Source organism: Canis aureus, chromosome 13 (assembly GCF_053574225.1).
Source record: "Canis aureus isolate CA01 chromosome 13, VMU_Caureus_v.1.0, whole genome shotgun sequence".
NCBI lineage: Eukaryota > Metazoa > Chordata > Mammalia > Carnivora > Canidae > Canis > Canis aureus.
Window position 1 is genome coordinate 20,886,810 of NC_135623.1, and position 14,558 is coordinate 20,901,367.

Below are 14,558 nucleotides of genomic sequence, written 5' to 3' on the forward strand. Positions count from 1 at the left end.
CCACCCAGGTGCACACCCCACCTTTATTTTTAATATAACTTCATTGTACATTTATATAATTTAATTTTTAAGAATGTATAACTTTGGCTTGCAAAATTCCTGAAAATGTAACAATAAGCTTTTGCTAATCTATATGAATTGGCTTTAACATATTGTTGAAGCTAAGCCCTAGAGAGGTGAGATAATTTCCAAATCAGTTTTAAGTGCCAGAATCAGAATAAACTCTTTTAATTTGGCTTTTCTTTTTAAAGATTATTTGAGAGAGGGGAGTGCATATATGCTCAAGAGCTGGAGGGGCAGAAGGAGAGGGAGTGAGATTCTCAAGGTCATTCCACCCTGGTCATGGAGCCCAATGCTGGGCTCAGTCTCGTGACCCTGAGATTACAACCTGAGCCGAAACCAAGAGTCAATGCTTTACTGACTGTGCCACCCAGGTGCCTATGATTTTTATTTTTATTTTTTTTAATTTTTATTTATTTATGATAGTCACAGAGAGAGAAAGAGAGAGAGGCAGAGACATAGGCAGAGGGAGAAGCAGGCTCCATGCTCCGGGAGCCCGACGTGGGATTCGATCCTGGGTCTCCAGGATCGCGCCCTGGGCCAAAGGCAGGCGCCAAACCGCTGCGCCACCCAGGGATCCCTGATTTTTATTTTCATCAAAACAATATAAGTTCATAATTTAAAAAGTCAAAAATTGACTTCAAGGTTTGTAGTGGGCTCCCCCCACCCCACCAAAATAAAACCCTAGCAGTTCCCTGGTGTACCCTTTTTATCCTCAGTTTCTAATCTACAGAGCTAACATTTAAGTCTTTCAGTTTTTTTCTTCTGATTTCTACCTCCCTGTTTTTCATAATGAGATACTATTGACTCCTTCTAAGGAAGATGGGGAGTTCTCTTAGGCCTTACGTACTCTTCTTCTTTACCCATTTTTCCAAAATACTTATATGACAATTATAATTGTTTCTTAAATCTTTTTTTTTTTTAAGATTTTATTTTTAAGTATCCTCTATACCCAAAGTGAGGCTTTGATTTACAATCTTGAGATTAGGAGTTTTTATGTTCTACTGACTGAGCCAGCCAGGTGCCCTTTTAATTATCTTTTAGTATTTACATGTTATGATCATGTAAACAGTGCTCACAGGTGAGCCATTAGTATATTATGATTACATCTTCTATAATTTTTCAAAATTAATAATTGCCATAAATTTTATTTATTTTATAATTTCCATAAATTTTAAACGTTTGCCTGATTTTAAATGTACTTATGACAGCATTATCCCCATACTCTGTGACAGAACTATAAAACTTGTCTCGGGATCCCTGGGTGGCGCAGCGGTTTGGCGCCTGCCTTTGGCCCAGGGCGCGATCCTGGAGACCCGGGATCGAATCCCACATCAGGCTCCTGGTGCATGGAGCCTGCTTCTCCCTCTGCCTATGTCTCTGCCTCTCTCTCTCTCTCTGTGACTATCATAAATAAATAAAAATTAAAAAAAAAAAAAAGCTTTTAAAAAAAAAAAATAAAACTTGTCTCACTCAGTGTAGTTAAACATTAGATAATTATTTCCATTTTTTTTTTCCCTTCAACATACCCACTAAGCTGCCCTTCATTTATTCTACTGCTAGAATCCCAACTATTGTTTACAACTGTCATCCTGGTACTCCTGTTCACCATTACCCTGGAGATTGCTTTTGCTTTTCTCCTTAGCATTGGCATCCATTTTCCTGAATCCTACATATCTTTTTTCCCCTAGGTTTATCTTTTCCTTTTGCTAGAGCTTCCTCAGAAAGGATTCCAAGAGAGATAAGTTCTTTGAGATCTTGCATGTCTGAAAATGTCAGTCCTACCCTCATGTAATTGGTAATTTGGGCAGGACATATAATTATAGCTTGAAAAATCATCTTCCATCAGAATTCAAAGGTTTTTCTCTAGTGTTGTTAGTTTCCAGCCTTGCTGTTGAGGAATTCAAAGACATTCCAGGCCTTAGTCCTTTGTGATGTTTTTTTTTTTTTTTTTTTTTCTCTTTATCCATGATGTGAAATTCCACAGGGATGTACTTTGATGTGGATCTTTTTCATTTATTATGTGGCATACTTGTGGACTTTTTGTTTTTAAAGATTTTATTTATTTGATAACGAGAGAGGGAGAAAAAGAGAAGAGAATGAGCAGGGTGGGAGGGAGAGGGAGAAGCAGAAAGCAAGGAATCTGATGTGGGCTTGATCCCAGGGCCTCAGAATCATGACCTGAGCTGAAGGTAGCTGCTTAACTGACTGAGCCACCTAGGTGCCTCTTTGGTGTGGACTAATTTGTGTCCTTCATTTTTGAATATTTTTTCTTATACTTTAAATGTTTCTCTCTGCTTTCTGGAACTTCTGTTAGTTGAGTATTGGGTCTTCTGGGTTTATCCTCTGATAATTTTATCTTCTATTTTCTTTTTTTTTTAAATAATCTGAATTTTATTTTATTTTATTTTTTATTTTTTATGATAGTCACACAGAGAGAGAGAGAGGCAGAGACATAGGCAGAAGGAGAAGCAGGCTCCATGCACCGGGAGCCCGACGTGGGATTCGATCCCGGGTCTCCAGGATCACACCCTGGGCCAAAGGCAGGCGCCAAACCGCTGCGCCACCCAGGGATCCCTTTATCTTCTATTTTCATTACTTTCTCTTTTTGTTGTACTTCTTGGGAGATTTCCTCGTTTATTTGCCAGCTCGTCAGTTGAGGTTTTTTAAAAAAACCTCTTGTAATTTTAATATGTAAGGGCTCTTGTTCTTTAATGTTAATTTATTATAAATCTTGTTTGTATTTAACAGATGCAGTATTTCCTGAGGATGTTATACTTTTTTGTGTGTCTGTGATGTTTTCTTCTTGAATTCTCTGTTTACTTCTAAGTTCCTTTGTTTGGTTTGATTTTGGTTTTATTTAATTTTGATAGCCTTTTTTTTACTTTTATTTTTTTTAAAGATTTATTTATTCAGAGAGAGCGTGAGAGAGGCAGAGACACAAGCAGAGGGAGAAGCAGGTTCCATGCATGCAGGAAGCCTGACGTGGGACTCGATCCCGGGTCTCCAGGATCACACCCTGGGCTGCAGGTGGCGCTAAACTGCTGCGCCACCGGAGCTGCCCTTGATAGCTTTTTAAATGTCTTCTGGTTCTTTTAAAAAATTATGGTAAATATACATAACAGACTCAACATTTTAATAATTTTTAAGCGTACAATTCTTTGGTATTAAGTACACTCACATTGTTGTGTAACCATAACTTATCATCCATCTCCAGACCTTTTTCATCTTAACTAACTGGAATTCTTTTTTTAAGATTTATTTATTTGAGAAGAGAGCACAAGCCAGGGGGAGGGGGGAGAAGCAGACTCCCTGCTGAGCAGGGAAGCTCGACTTGGGGCTCCGTCCCAGGAGCCTGGGATCACGACCTGAGCTGAAGGCAGATACCTAACTGACTGAGCCACCAGACACCCCCTCACTGGAATTCTGAACCTGTTAAACACTAACTTCCCATTCCTCTTCCCCCTAGCCTCTGGCAGCCACCATTCTACTTTCTCTCTGCGAATTTGATTACTCTAGCTACCTCATATAAGAGAAGTAACACAATATTTGTCCTTTTGTGACTGACTTATTTCTCAAAGATTCTTCATGAACACATGTCTTCAAGATTCCTCCTCCATGTTGTAGGATGTGTCAGAACTTCCTTTTCAAAGTTTAGTTCTTATTTAAGAATGATATACTAAAAAGCTGATTGGAAGCTCTATCCTTGTCAGTGTGTGGCTGTGTTAATTGGAGGCCTTCACTGAAAGTTGAGAAGATGGTGAATATCTTTTTCATTGGTAACTCCCAAATATCCATATTTTTAGGTCTTTTTTGGATTCTTGTCAGTTTCCCCAGAGAAAAATCTCCCTGACTCCTCCCTGGGAATATAAGCTTGGTGGTTCAGTGTTAAGAAAACTGAGGTGGGGAAGGAGGTTGGTATATATATCTTTTCCTTAATGCTGCTGTTTTCTTTCTTTTCCTTTCCTTTCTTCCATGAAAGAGATGCAGAGACATAGGCAGAGAAGCAGACGCCTTTGGGACTTGATCCCAGGACTGTGGGATCACGACTTGAGCCAAAGGCAGACACTCAACCGCTGAGCCACCCAGGTGCCCCAATTCTGCTGTTTTCAATAAAGGACTTAACCCTAGTCCCAGCTGTGCTTGGTGGTCCCTGAATCTAGAGCCTTTCTAATTGTTTCTTTGGCTTATAAGTTAACAGGCAGCATTTGTGCAGGAAGTTACCTGATTGCTTGGGGGTTGGGATGGAGAACTAGGATCTAACTACTTTTTCTGTAGACTGTCAGTTCTGGTTACGGCCCCATCCCTCAATCTTCCCTTCAGAGATGTGTTGTGCTTTTAATTTCTGACTTCCTAGAGTACAGTACAGAATTAGATTTTTTTTTTTTTTATTAAACTTTCTTCAGGTTAGGTTTCAGTTTTGCATTCTACCAATCAAATTCAACTGTTTTCTTTTTCTTTATTAACATTTTGTTATCATCAGCTGTTGTTTCCTCATCTCTGCTATTGTGTTTGTGCCATTAAAAATATATTTTATTGCCAATTTGAAGTGATTTTAGAGGTAGTAAAGAACCACATGTATTAAATCAACTGTATTTTAGCTATTGTAATCTACTTCCTTTTTTTTTTTTTCTTACCCCATAGAAGCTTTTCAAAGAGAGACCTCTGTAAGCTGCTTGCTACTCAAAGTTCGGACCAGCAACATTGGTGTCACCTGGGAGCTTGTTAGAAATGCAGAATTCCAGGCCCCAAACCATACCTAGCAAACCATATTCTACATTTTTATAAGACCCCTAGGTTATTTATAATTTATTACAGTGTGAGAAGCACTGGTCTGATTCACTGTGCTTGTTACAGTGCTTGACACGTTAGGTGTCTTCTGTTGGACACGCAGAAATTTAGAAAAGACTCTGTAGTTGGAAATAATGTTTTGAGATCAGAGTACAGATATAATTTGAAGCTTTGGGGTTAGATGCAAGTATAGAATAAAAAGTGGGTCAAGGAAATAATCAATTTTAAGGTGTGAATGAAAGGAATAAAAGGCTTTCTAGAAAAATTGAGAGCTAAGGAAGAACAAAGGCCCACATCCATAAGGTGTGGGAAAATGAGCAACCTTCCAAGAGCTTGGGCTGCAAGATTTTAGTAGTGTTCTTCGGGAACAGCCAGGTTTCAGAGTAGGCCGGGAAGTAGGGGAAAAACAATTTCTGGAAAGATACTGAAATTATAAGATAGTTTAATTACAGTGTAGGGGGAATGATCAGGGAGGAAGCCCCAGAGGACATAATGGAATGATGAACAAGGAGAAGATGATTTAGTGGGGAGGCAGCTACACTGGGGTAAGAATACAGGAGGTGACAGGTGGCTAAAATGAATTTCCACTATTCCTCACCTTGTACTCTGCGTTTCAGGCATTTCTTTAAATTCTCTCTTGGGCTTTTTTTTTTTTTGTATACACGCTCTTCTTTGGTCTGGGATATTATCTTGTTTTCCTTGACTCTCTCTAGATTTAGTGCCCTTATTTTATGCTGGCATCCTGTCCTTTCTGAGTCTCTCTTTTTTTTTTTCTTTTTTTTTTTTTTTTTTTTTTTAAGATTTTTATTTATTCATGAGAGACAGAGAGAGAGAGAGAGGCAGAGACCTAGGCAGAGGGAGAAGCAGGCTCCATGCAGGGATCCTGACACGAGACTCAATCCCAGGTCCCCAGGATCATGCCCTGGGCTGAAGGTAGCACTAAACAGCTGAGCCACCCAGGCTGCCCTCTTTTTTTCTTTTTAAAGATTTGTTTGAGAGAGAGTGGACGGGAGGGGCAGGAGGAGAGAGAGAGAATCTCAGACTGCTTCAGAGCCCGACACTGGGCTAGTCTTTTTTATTTATTTATTTTTTTAAATTTTTTTTTAAATTTTTATTTATTTATGATAGTCACAGAGAGAGAGAGGGAGAAGCAGGCTCCATGCACCGGGAGCCCGACGTGGGATTCAATCCCGGATCTCCAGGATCGCGCCCTGGGCCAAAGGCAGGCGCCAAACCGCTGCGCCACCCAGGGATCCCTGGGCTAGTCTTACAACCCTGAAATCACGACTCGAGCCAAGAGTTGGGTACGCAACAGACTGCATCCATCATTCAGGTGCCCCCATCTCTCCCTTTTTTTTCAGTTGAGATATAATCATATAATAAATACCCTTTAAAATACACTTTAAAAATACTTTTACTTGAGGCACCTAAGTGGCTCAGTTGGTTAAGTGTCTGCCTTCACCCCTTGACCAGGGTCCTGAGATCAAGCTGAGCAGGGAGCCTGATTCTCTTTCTCCCTGTGACCCCCCCACTTGTCCCTGCTCTCTCTCATTCTCTCTCTCTCTATCAAATAAAATCTTTTTTAAAAATAATTTAACTGTGTTTAACTATAGCATATGGTTAAAAGGTAGGTATTATATATTTTACTTATTTAAATTGCTCACTGGACAGTTGGTCTTATTACTGTCTTTGTCATCTAGTGTAGCACCTATATCTAACAGCTAATATTTATTGATTGCAGTGTGTCATACACTGTTTTAAGTTTGCATATATTGACTCACTTAATTCTCATAGGATGTAGATACTACTTTCATCCTATTTTATGGATGGAGAGAAACAAAAGCCTAGGATAAGTAGGTCAGTCACTGTTGAATGAACACATTTATTGTGTATACCGTGTACCAGGCACTGTGCTATATGTTTGGGCTTACAGAATTAAAGTCTTTGGTCATAAGTACCTAACTCTGATTCTTAATTTTAAAAAAATATTTTATTTATTTATTCATAAGAGACACAGAGAAAGAGGCAGAGACACAGGCAGAGGGAGAAGTAGGCTCCATGCAGGGAGCCTGATGTGGGACTCGATCCTGGGACTCCAGGATCATGCCCTGAGCCAAAGGCAGACACTTAACCATTGAGCCACCCAGGCATCCTTGATTCTTAATTTTTTTAATTAAATATTTTATTTGGAAATAATTTCAAACTTACAGAAAATGTGCAAAAATAAGAATGCAAAGAACATAATCAGTTTCACTTGTTAACATTTATTCCATTTGTTTTATCATTCATATTCTCTCTTTATATAAAATCATGCTTTTTTCTGAACTATTTGAGAATAAGTTACAGTCATTTCAGCCCTTTACTCCTGAATACCTTAATATGTATTTCTTAAGAATAGGAATGTTCCTTTATATTCCACAGTGTACCACAGTTATCAATTTCAGCACATTTAACTTTGATATGATACTTTACTGTTTATAGATTATTTGTAGATTCTGACTGAATAAATAATCTTTTTACAGTGTGGTAGCCCCGAATACCTTTTTTTTTTTTTTTTTTTTTTTTTTTTTTAAGATTTAGTTACTAATTCATGAGAGACAAAGACCCGGAGGCAGAAGGAGAAGCAGGCTCCCCGCGGGGAGTCCAATGTGAGACTTGATACTGGGACTCCGGGATCACGCCCTGAGCTGAAGGCAGACGCCCAACTGCAGAGCCACCCAGGCGTCCCCTGAATACTTTCTTTAATTAAAAAATACCAAAGTGAATTTTTGGAAGTTTTTTTAAAAAGTTGGAAAACACAATAGATTAAAATGAAAAATTCCTCATAACTCATTTTTTTTTTAACATATATAAGGAAAACACAGGGACACCTGGGTGGCTCAGTGGTTGAGCGTCTGCCTTCAGCTTCAGGGCTTGATCCTCGGTCCCGGGGTCTAGTCCCGCATCAGGCTCCCTGCGAAGAACCTACTTCTTCCTTTATGTCTCTGCCTCTCTCTCTCTGTCTCTCATGAATACATAAATGAAATCTTAAAAAAAAAAAAAAAAAGTACACAAAGTGCCCTCATCCCTGTTATATACACTATTAACAGTTTGGTTTTTTTTAGATGTCTTTATGCATATATACATATATGTGCACAAAAACACATATACATTTGTGTGTATATGTTCATATATCTACATATTAAAACTGAATTTAAAAATCTTTGTGTATTGGGACGCCTGGGTGGCTCAGTGGTTGAGTGCCTGCCTTCAGCCCAGGGCATGATCCTGGAGTCAGAGGATCGAGTCCCATGTCAGGCTCCCTGCATGGAGCCTACTTCTCCCTCTGCCTGTGTCTCTGCCTCTCTGCCTCTCTCTCTCTCTCTTGAATAAACAGATAAAATCTTTAAAAAAAATCTTTGTGTATTGTTGATATTTAAAAACTTGTAATACAGTGTCTGAAAATGGAAAGAGAAATGCTTACCTATTAAACAGAAACAAAAGTGCTAGGTATTTTACAGATACTTATTTAGGAAGATATTTGTTCAGGTGCATTTAACATCACTCAGCACTGCAGTGCTCATCCAGTGCAAGAACTACCTTGTCAAGTGGTTGAAAGATAATTAATGTACCTTAATTAGCTTTTCTCTCAATATGTTCCATTTGACCTACTTAAAATAATAAGTGATTTAGAATTTTTTAACCTTATTTATTTACTTATTTTTAATAGATCAGAAATTTTATTTATTTTTTTATTTATTTTTATTTTTATTTATTTATTTTTTTATGATAGTCACACAGAGAGAGAGAGAGAGGCAGAGACATAGGCAGAGGGAGAAGCAGGCTCCATGCACCGGGAGCCCGACATGGGACTCGATCCCGGGTCTCCAGGATCGCGCCCTGGGCCAAAGGCAGGTGCCAAACCGCTGTGCCACCCAGGGATCCCCTAACCTTATTTATAATATCATGCTCTTGGGGCAACATGTAGATACAAATTTGCGTATCTCCATATAACTAGAAGGTTAAGATATATTTTTATTTGCTTTTATTTAGTAAATTCTATAATTTACATGATGATGGGGGATCAAATACTAGAGAAAGCAAAGCTTTTAGTTTGAAGACTGTAGTTGAGCTAAATTTGAACATGCTCATGATTTTAGGAATAATGAATTATCTTAATTTGTTTTTTTGGACTGTAAAGTCTGTAAGTATAGAGACTGTGTCTAGCTTATTGCTGTAATTTCGACTTTTAGAACCTAGGAGGTATTCAATAATTATATAATATATGTATAGAATGATAATAAGTTAGGATGTATAAATAGGCCAGTATAGATTCATTTCAGGTCTTATAGTTTATTATAGTTGTGCTGTTTTAGAGACTTTCTGTAGAAACTTCTTTCATTTCATTCTTATTTCTGCAGATGAGAAAAACGAGATACAAGGAGGCTCTGGGCAACCCTGTGTAACTGATGAAATGGTCATTATATGTTTGTTAGTTGTAGAAGAGCTATCAGTGAACTATTATTATCCATAAATAACATATTCCCCACACAGCCTGGTCAACTCAATTTAGCATAGAATGTCTCCAGAGAAGGGATATAGATAAGACCAAGTCTGTGATTCCTCCTGGTGATTAGGGTGTAACCCACTGCTAACCCCAGGAGGTCTACTGGTTCTTGTTGGGCTCTGCTGGTCATGGCACTTAGTTCAGTAAGGACTAGGTTTGAAAAGCTTAGTGTTTGAATTAAAGTTTCCGCAGAAAGCTATCCAGTGCTCCTTTTGCTGGGTTTCCATTACACTTTGTTCTTACCTTTATTATGGTATTTACTTTGCACCCCCCCCCCCCAAAAAAAAGTATTTACTTTGTTCTGCTGAGTGTTAATGGTTAGGTGTTTCTATATGTCATTCCCTCTAGGTTTGTTCTTCTGAGTGCTGGAAATACTTTGTCTTTGTACCTTTCATAGCTATAACACAATGCTTTGTATGGCATAAGTTTAAACTGTGTTAATCCTTATGAATACATAGAAGAATTTTAAATTTTGCAAATTTTATATGTCCACTTGCAACTACTTTTTATAACCCACATCAAGTCCTTTTCAAACAAGATAGGTATAAATAACATTTATAAAAAAGTATGGATTATAGTAAACTCTTTCTCATCTAGTAATTTTAATAGCCTGATAGTTTTTTTCTTTTTTTAATAGCAGCTTTATTGATATAAAGTTCACACTTTAAATTTAAATTATAGGGATGCCTGGGTGGCTCAGCGGTTGAGCGTCTGCCTTCAGCCCAGGGCCTGATTCTGGAGACCCAGGATCGAGTCCCACATCAGGCTCCCTGAATGGAACCTGTTTCTCCAACCATGCCTGTGTCTCTGCCTCTCTCTCTCTCTCTCATGAATAAATAAGTAAAATCTTAAAAAAAAAAAAATCCTTAAAAAAACTTAAAAAATTTTTTTAAATAAATTTAAATTATACACTTTAAAATTCATCCACTTTTAAAGTGTATATAGTACATTCACAGAGTTTTGCAACCATCACCACAAACAGTTTTGTAACATTTTCATTATCCCACTCTGCACACATTAGTTGTCCTTCCCTTTTCCTCTTTAATCCCACCCCTAGCCCTAGGCAACCATTAATTTACTTTCTGTCTCTGTAAATTTGTCTGTTCTGGACAGTGGAATTATCTAAATATGTGGTCTTTTGTGACAGGCTGTTCACTTAGCCTAAATATTCTTTGGTTCATACATTTTATAGAATATTTCATTCTTTTTACTGCTAAATAATAATCTACTGTATGGATATATACCACATTTTATTTACCCATTCATCTATTGATGGATATCGAGTTGTTTCCACTTTTTGGCTATTACAAACAATACCATTATAAACCTTCATATACAAGTTTTTGTGTATGTATGTTTTATTTCTCTTGAGTATATACCTAGGATTGAAATTGCTGGATATATTTTGAGGAACTGCGAAACTGTTTTCAAAACAGTTGCATCATTTTATATTGCCATCAGCAGTGTACAAGAGTTCTAGTTTCTCCATATTCTCACCAACACTTGTCTGTCTTTTTTATTACAGTTTACCTTTGAATAACATGGGAGTTAGAAGCACCAATCCCCATGCAGTCCAAAATCTGTGTATAACTTTTGACCCCCCCGAAAACTTATATACTAATAGCCTGTTAACCAGAAGCCTTATTGATAACAAAAACAGTTGTTTAACACATATTTTGTATGTTGTATGTATTATATGTTGTATTCTTACCATAAAGTAAACTAGAGAAAAGAAAAAGAAAATCATAAGAGAAAATACACTTTTACAGTACTGTACTTACCGATTGTATAAGTTTATGTTGTCTGTTTACAAAATGTGTTTGGTACCTACATTATTATATGATAGAAAACACTGTAAGATATTATCCATATTACCAATGCTAGACATCAAAAATGAAAAGATACTGTGAAAAAAAATTCATGTTTAACAGATAATAATTTATGCACTGATAACGAAGCATCAGTACAATTGGTAATGATGATGACAAAAACACCTGATGCAATTCTTGCTATATACTTATTAGATTTTCATATCAAGACACATGTACAACAGATAAATTTATGATGATGATTTGCTGCTAAGTGGAATTGGGTCATTATAAAGATCTTCATCTGTGCCACCTTCATGTTGAATAGGTTGAAGAGAAGGAAGAAGAAGAGTTACTCGTCTTGCTGTCTTAGGATGGCAGAAGTGGTGGAGAAGGTGGGAGGAGAAGCAGGCATGCTTGGTGTAACTTTGTGGAAATATGTAGTAATTTCTATCTGACATTTTTGCTTTTTTTATTTTTCTAAAAAACGTTTCTATACAGTACCAATCCTTCCATCATTTCTTTTTTTTCAGTGCTTGTGTCATATCCTAAATGAAGTCAAAAGCAGTTTTGAATATCTGGAATCCTTCTGCCACATTGTCTAATGTCAATTTGTTTTCTGGAACTGCTTCTTAAAAATGATTTTTAAAAAATTTTTTAATTATTTATGATAGTCACAGAGAGAGAGAGAGGCAGAGACATAGGCAGAGGGAGAAGCAGGTTCCATGCACTGAGAGCCCAACGTGGGATTGGATCCCGGGTCTCCAAGATCACGCCCTGGGCCAAAGGCAGGCGCCAAACCGCTGCGCCACCCAGGGATCCCTGGAACTGCTTCTTTACCTTCTTATCATATGACACCATTTCAGAAGCACTCATCTCTGTCGTGTTGTCCTCTGTTAATTCCTCTGGTGTGGTGTCACTTAGCTCTTGAATTTCTCTAAGATCCATATCTTGAAACTCTTCACTTCCCACCTTTCCCCCCCCCCCCATATCCACAATCTCTTTCAAGATTTCCTTGATTTGCTCTATTGTGAATCCTGTGAAGTCATGTACAACATCTGGACACTATTTTTTCCAGCAGGAATTTATTGTTTTGGGTTTGATGGCTTTCACTGCTTTTTCTGTAACAGTGATGGCATCTTTAGTGATGTAATCCCTCTAGACTTTCATGATGTTCTATCAGGGTTCTTTTCTAGACCATTGGCAATCCTTTCCAAAGAGTACTGTGCATAATGAGCCTTAAAGGTCTTTATGACCCCCTGATCTAGGTGCTGATTTAGAGATGTATTTGGGGGCAAATAGACCATTTTAACATTTTTGATGTTGAATTCATGACCAGGGACATTGTCCAATATCAAAAGAATTTTATTTTATTTTTATTTTTTTCCAAAAGAATTTTAAAAGGCAGTCCTTTACTGGCAAGGTACTTCTTGGCTTCAGGAACAAAAAGCATCAATGGAACTAATCCAGAAAAAGGATTCTCGTTGTCCACGCCTTCTTGTTGTATAATCAGAAGACTGGCAGCTGGTGTTTTTTTCCCTTCAAGGCTTGGGGGCTAGCAACTTTATAGATAAGGGCAGTTCTCCTGATCATAAACCCAACTGCATTTGTGCAAAATGGTAGAGTTAGCCCCTGTCTTTTTTTTTAAATCCCTTCCTGTCTTAAATCTTGGTGCTCACTTCTTTTTCTTACCGATGAATGTCCTTCGTGGCATTTTTTTTTCCCCCTAAAAAAGGGCACTTGTGTCTGCATTAAAAACCTATTTAGGTAGACATCCTTTCTCGTCCATGATTTTCTTATGGGCCTCTGGGAACTTGTCTGCTCCCACTTGGTTGGCAGAAGCTGCTTTTCCTGTTATCTTGACTTTTTTTTTTTTTTTTTTTTTTTTAAGATTTTACTTTTTTCATGAGAGACACAGAGGGCGGAGACATAGAAGGAGAAGCAGGCTTCTCACAGGGAGCCTGATGTGGAACTCCATCCCCGGACCCAGGATCACGCCCTGAGATGCTGGGCACCCAGGCATCCCTGTTATCTTGACATTTTTAAAGCCTCTTTCTAAAATTATCAAACCATCCTTTACTGGTTAAATTCTCCAGTTTTGGGCCGCCTGGGTGGCTCAGCAGTTTAGCGCCACCTTCAGCCCAGGCCTGATCCTGGAGACCAGGGATCCAGTCCCGTGTCAGGCTCCCTGCATGGAGCCTGCTTCTCCCTCTGCCTATGTCTCTACCTCTCTCTCTCTCTCTCTCATGAATAAATAAATAAAATCTTTAAAAAAAAAATTCTCCAGTTTTAGATCCTTCACCTTCCTTTCGCTTTCAGTTGTCCTATAGTGGTGTAGTTTTTTCTTGAATAATATTAGAATCTATAATTAGGCCTTTCTTAGAGCAGTCCTGCACTCACGTAAAAGCTGCATTTTCAATACAGCATAAAAAGGTATATCCTAAAACGTGCAAGGTTTTTGTGCCAATTGGCATAGCCAATTTGTGGCTTCACAAATTTTTTATTATTTTTTAAAACAATGTTCCTTAGGCTGGTGGACAACTGCAGACCTCAGTCAAGCAATTCACTTTTTCTTGTAATGTCATGACTCTTCTTTGCTTCTTGGGAGCTTCTAGCCTCACTAGTGGCACTTTGTATGGGTCCTCTGGTATTACTCAAGGTTTATGGTACTGCGCTAAACACAAAAAGTATGCAAGAACCATGGGAGATTACTTTTTACTGCAATATGCAATTCACTGGAGAGATGAACTGCTCATGCAGATATGATTAGTGTCACAGGGCATTTTAAGCTGATACTCGTAACACTTGAGCTCACTGCAATAGCAACAAGAGATGGCTACAAAATTATTACAGTAGTACAGTATGTATTACAGTTTATGCAGTTATTTAGTACTGTATCTTTACCCTTGTTTACATTTCTGCCAACTGCAAATGGGGCCATGTACAGTCTGTTTGCATAAAATTTTGATAATTTTAACTTTTTATGATTTGTGTATATTTTATGGTAGTAAATGATAAGATAGACTGGTATATACATATATTTTATGCATTTGTGATAAATCTTTTTCTTAAGCTTTTTGATATTTCTAGCTTTTGATGCTTTCTCTGCAAGATTTTTCAAACTTGCAAATCTTCAAGAAATTTTCCAGTATATTTATTGAAAAAAAATCTGTGTACAAGAGGACCCATGCAGTTCAAACTCATATTGTCGAAGGGTGAACTGTAAAGGCATCCTAGTATGTGTGAAGTGGTATCTTTTTTCCCCCCAAAATTGATTGATTCATTGATTTAATGGGGTAGTGAGGAGGAGAGCACTAGCAAGTGAGGGAAGAGGCAGAGGGGGAGGGAGGGAG

The 14,558-nt window shown here is 37.9% G+C and overlaps 1 protein-coding gene and 1 long non-coding RNA gene across 19 annotated transcripts in view; one reads left to right on the plus strand and one right to left on the minus strand.

Annotated features, from left to right (window-relative positions):
* The window catches only part of PIK3R3 (phosphoinositide-3-kinase regulatory subunit 3), a 139,837-nt gene that overhangs the window by 75,047 nt on the left and 50,232 nt on the right, over positions 1-14,558 (plus strand). The window lies entirely within an intron of this gene.
* Positions 1-14,558, minus strand: part of LOC144282047 (uncharacterized) — a 46,520-nt gene that overhangs the window by 25,214 nt on the left and 6,748 nt on the right. The window contains exons 3-4 of one of the 12 annotated variants that reach the window (XR_013350418.1): positions 11,179-11,224; positions 9,279-9,296 (exon numbers count right to left, since the gene is read on the minus strand). The exons of 6 other annotated variants lie outside the window; for them this stretch is intronic. This is a non-coding gene — a long non-coding RNA (uncharacterized LOC144282047). Of the gene's footprint in view, positions 1-9,155; positions 9,297-11,178; positions 11,225-11,362; positions 11,574-14,558 lie in introns of those variants that run through there. 5 more of the 12 variants (XR_013350413.1, XR_013350417.1, XR_013350420.1 and 2 more) reach the window with 5 other exon arrangements.